Source organism: Camelina sativa, chromosome 20 (genome assembly GCF_030686135.1).
Source record: "Camelina sativa cultivar CO46 ecotype springtype chromosome 20, ASM3068613v1".
Lineage (NCBI taxonomy): Eukaryota > Viridiplantae > Streptophyta > Magnoliopsida > Brassicales > Brassicaceae > Camelina > Camelina sativa.
In genome coordinates, this window is record NC_141899.1 from 31,655,859 (window position 1) to 31,660,702 (window position 4,844).

At 39.4% G+C, this 4,844-nt stretch overlaps 1 pseudogene across 1 annotated transcript; it reads left to right on the forward strand.

Annotated features, from left to right (window-relative positions):
- Nucleotides 1-1,218: 1,218 nt before the first annotated feature.
- LOC104771691 (putative acyl-activating enzyme 6 pseudogene) lies at nt 1,219-3,270 on the forward strand (annotated as a pseudogene). Its single transcript, XR_015593439.1, has one exon. The product of XR_015593439.1 is annotated as a putative acyl-activating enzyme 6 pseudogene (transcript).
- Nucleotides 3,271-4,844: the final 1,574 nt, after the last annotated feature.

The window sequence follows — 4,844 nt, forward strand, 5'->3', positions numbered from 1 at the left end:
GTCGGTTTCAATTGACGCAAAATAAAAATTATTTGTTGTTAATTGGTTATAATGATTAAATTGGATTTTTGTTGGTTATTATGTATTGATTATATTTCTATATGAAGGTGGTTGTTTCAACTAGTGCATTTACTACTTTTCTAATGAAGTTTGAAAAATATATTATTTTCCAACTTATCTCTTGATTTAATTATAATTACAGAAAAAAAATAAAATTATTTTGCAATAGATAGGAAGGAGACGACACTTTCCTAGTTTTTGGTATCTGAAATAAAATTGGAAACAGGTTAAATTCTAGTTTTAAAATTAGAGGTTGTAACTTTTTCCGGGAAGTTAAAATCTTAAATTTTTAACGTTTTAAAAGCAATTAAAACTTAAAAGTCATAAAAACATTTTATTTGTCAATCAAGATTTTACCTTTTTAGCTGTTTAAAGTTTTCACAACCACTTTAATTTTTTCCTTCTTTAAATCTCTTTCTTTTATTTAAGCCTAAAACTTTGTAAAGCCAATAAATTTCTAAAAAGGAAAAAATTATTCCCCATCGTAATTAAAAACTCTCTTTTAATTTACATATATGTTTTGCACAAAATTTTTTATATAAATTAATAATTAACATGTTTTTCTTTTTGACATCCACTTTTTTCACAAATATATTATTTTCGTCACCATCATTGTATTTTGTACAATTTTGTTATTATTAAAATTTGTTGTTTTGTTACTATATTACATATGGATTAATATTTATCAAGATATATATTTATAAACTTTTTTTTCAGCAAAAAAAATTATATATAATAATAAAAAAAAACAATTTTAGGTTTCAAATTTTTATTTCTAATGATTAAATTTTAATAATTAAAATATTTACAGCGAAACTTGTACAACCAAATCCTTTACATCCAAATTTTTATAATCAAAATCTCTACAACCACGAATAATAGTTGTCTCAATTGTCTCTTATAAATTAAAATTAGAGGTTGTATGATTAACTCTTTCCGAAGGGACACATGGAGTCCTCCTAATATCGTTTTCTCAGTTGTCGTCTATCCCAAAGGGACACATGGACTCTTCCTAATATCATTTTCTCAGTTGTCGTCTATCCGAAAGGGACACATGGACTCTTCCTAATATCGTTTTCTCGGTTGTCGTCTTTCCCGGAGGGAGACATGGACTCCTCCTAATATCGTTTTCTCAGTTGTCGTCTATAAATTAATATTGTCGATCCCAAAGCTAAAAATAATACCCGTTTTATATAGTCGTTGGTAGAATTAAGTTAGCGGCACGACTCACGTTTTTTTTTCCTGTTTTGGACATAATAATACTAGTTAACAACGACTCTTTAATTATGTTTTCTTTGTGTACATAATTTAAACTAGAAAGTATACTCTCTGATAACCCACTCGAGAAGAGATGAAGGAAATGAAGCCATGTGCCGCTAACTCACCGCCGTTGACGCCGTTAGGGTTCTTGGAGAGAGCCGCCATCGTATACGGTGACTGTACCTCCATCGTTTACGGAAGTAACACCGTTTACACGTGGCGGGAAACAAACATCCGTTGTCTCCGCGTCGCGTCCTCTCTGTCTTCACTTGGAATCGGAAAGTCCGACGTCGTCTCCGTCCTTTCTCCCAATACTCCGGCGATGTACGAGCTCCAGTTCGCTGTTCCCATGTCCGGCGCAATCCTCAACAACATCAACACACGCCTGGACGCACGCACCGTCTCTGTTCTTCTCACACACTCTGAATCTAAGCTTCTTTTCGTCGACGTCTTCTTCTGCAGTCTAGCCGTCGAGGCGATCGCGATGATGACGACTGATCCGCCCGTTCTCGTCTTCGTCGCAGATAAAGAAGAGGAAGGTGGAGGAGATGCTGACGTGGCTGATCGCAACAAATTCAGTTACACTTACGATGACCTGATACAGAGAGGTGATCCGAATTTCAAATGGATCCGACCCGAAAGCGAATGGGATCCGGTTGTGCTTAATTACACTTCCGGTACGACTTCGGCTCCCAAGGGAGTGTTACATTGCCACAGGGGCATTTACGTTATGTCGGTTGACTCTCTAATCGATTGGACCGTACCGAAAAACCCGGTTTACTTATGGATTGTACCGATATTTCACGCTAACGGTTGGACCTATCCATGGGGAATCGCCGCCGTCGGAGGAACAAACGTCTGCTTGCGCAAGGTTGACGTGCCGTTAGTCTACCGTTTGATTCGTGATCACGGCGTCACACACATGTGTGGAGCTCCGGTGGTGCTCAACATGTTGTCCTCGACTCAGGACTCGCAGCCTCTTCTTAACCGTCCCGTCAACTTCTTAACCGCCGGTTCTCCGCCTCCAGCAGCCGTGATCCTCCGAGCAGAATCAATCGGTTTCGTGATCAGTCACGGCTACGGACTAACGGAAACAGCCGGTGTGATCGTCTCCTGCGCGTGGAAGCCACAGTGGAATCATTTACCGGCGAGCGATCGTGCCATGTTGAAGACACGGCAAGGAGTGAGAACCGTCGGAGGGTTTAGTGAAATCGACGTTGTGGATCCTGAATCAGGTGAAAGCATTGAGAGGGACGGAGACACCGTCGGGGAAATAGTGATGAGAGGAAGCTCGATCATGCTTGGTTACTTAAAAGATCCGATCGGAACCGAGAAAGCTCTCAAGAACGGGTGGTTATACACCGGAGACGTTGGTGTGATTCATTCGGATGGTTATCTAGAGATTAAGGATAGGTCAAAAGATATAATCATAACGGGTGGAGAGAATGTGAATACAGTTGAGGTTGAAACGGTTTTGTATACGAATCCTGCGGTAAGTGAAGTGGCGGTGGTGGCGAGACCTGATGAGTTTTGGGGAGAGACGCCGTGTGCGTTTGTGAGTTTGAAAAGTGGGTTGAGTACGAAACCTACGGAAAAGGAGTTGATAGAGTATTGTAGGAAAATGATGCCTAGGTATATGGTTCCTAAAACTGTCTTGTTTATGAATGAGTTGCCTAAAACTTCGACTGGAAAATTCTCGAAGTTTTTGCTTAAGGAGATTGCTAAGAACATGGTTGATGAGACAGTTTCTTAAACATATTCCACCGTTCCACAAAATTTTGGAATCGCATTCCATTGGTTCTATTTTGTAGCCAATATAATATACAATGGTCAGTGGATTTGTTATTCCTCTATTCGATCGTACGTAAGTCAGATCGTGATTCAATAGATGGGATGTGTACCAATATGTAACAAAAGGGTTTGAATATAGTATTGGGATTTGTTTGTTTTTACGCGGCTTTGAATAGCTCGTTTTATTTGGCAAGACTTATCTGTTTCGACGGAGACAGAGCAAACTGATCTTACCAATGTGGTGTGTAACATCGACTCTGACGTGTATTGAGATTAACACATTCATTATTGTGTTAGGTACTTGTTTATTTTTTCTCATTCTTGTGTTGTGTTATTCATTCTTGTTCCAAGTTCTTAATTTTACTGTCAGAAACCTATCTTAGATGTAACATTACTTAAGTTTTTATGTGTTTGTTTGTTATGTTATTACAGCTTCATTTGAGTAATATGGAGAACTTAATATTTCAACAGCTCGACTCGTGTCCCTTAATAGACGATCTGAGTTTGAGGTTCATCACTCGGAGAAGAACAACAGAGACGACAAATGAGAATTGAAAACCCCAGAAAAATTCTCTTTTGGTCTCGACAGCAAGAGGACAAAACAAAACGATAGTGAGCCAAAGCTGGTTTGGAAGCCCAAGTCCGTTGAGCAGAAGCCAGAGCCCACTAAGAAATTAGAGTCCACTAAGAAAGCCTCAAGCCTACCTACAAAACAAGACAAAGAGAAGAAGAGTCTAGATGAAGAAGCTGTCAAGCAATGTCTCAAAAGCAATTACAGATGTTCCAATCAGGAAATTATTTTGACCAATAGGTTCAAGGGTTTAGAGGCTGAGGTTACTTGTTAAACCTAATCCTCCAAGTATAAATATGAACAGTATTGTAACCAAGAACTCTAAGGAGAAATAATAACAAAAGTCATGGACTTATCTTCTTCATTTAAGTTTTGATCATATAACTTCTTCACGGTATCAGAGCACAGTAGATCCATGGTTAATCCATCCATGGATCTCTACTCTTTTCCTGCGTTAAACATCACAAATTTTGTTACTCTCAACCTAACACAGAAAATTACGTCTCTTGGAAAGCTCAGTTTGAATCCTTTCTCTCTAGGTAAAACTTACTCGGTGTCGTTAATGGCGCTCTTCCCGCTCCATCTGAGGTGATTCCGGTGTCTCTCTCAACGACCAAGGCCACCACTGTTCCAAACCCAGACTACGGTGAATGGTTCAAGGCTGATCAGATTGTGCGTGCTTGGCTTCTCGGTTCGTTGTCTGAAGATATCCTGTCTGAAGTTGCTGGCACCAAAACAGCTCATGAACTGTGGTTAGCACTCGCAAATCACTTTAACAAGGTATCATCCTCTAGACTCTTTGAGCTACAAAGTAGGCTACAGTCTGCAGAAAAACTAGAGAGACCCATGGGTGATTACCTTAGAGATATTAGAATGTGTGTGCGCAACTATCCTCCATAGGCAGTCTTGTTCCTGAAAAGATGAAAATTTTTGCTGTGTTAAAAGGGTTAGGAAGAGAATATGAGCCTGTGAAAGTCTCAGTCGAAGGAATGATTAATCTTCACCCACCTCCTACCTTCGATGATGAGGTTTCTCGGTTGACCACCTATGCGGAGAGGATATCTAACTACATCACTTCTGTTGATGTCTCACCTCACTTGGCTTTCTTCACCAACTACTCTGGTCGAGGAAGAGTAAATGGTCGCTCTGGTGGATCAAGAGG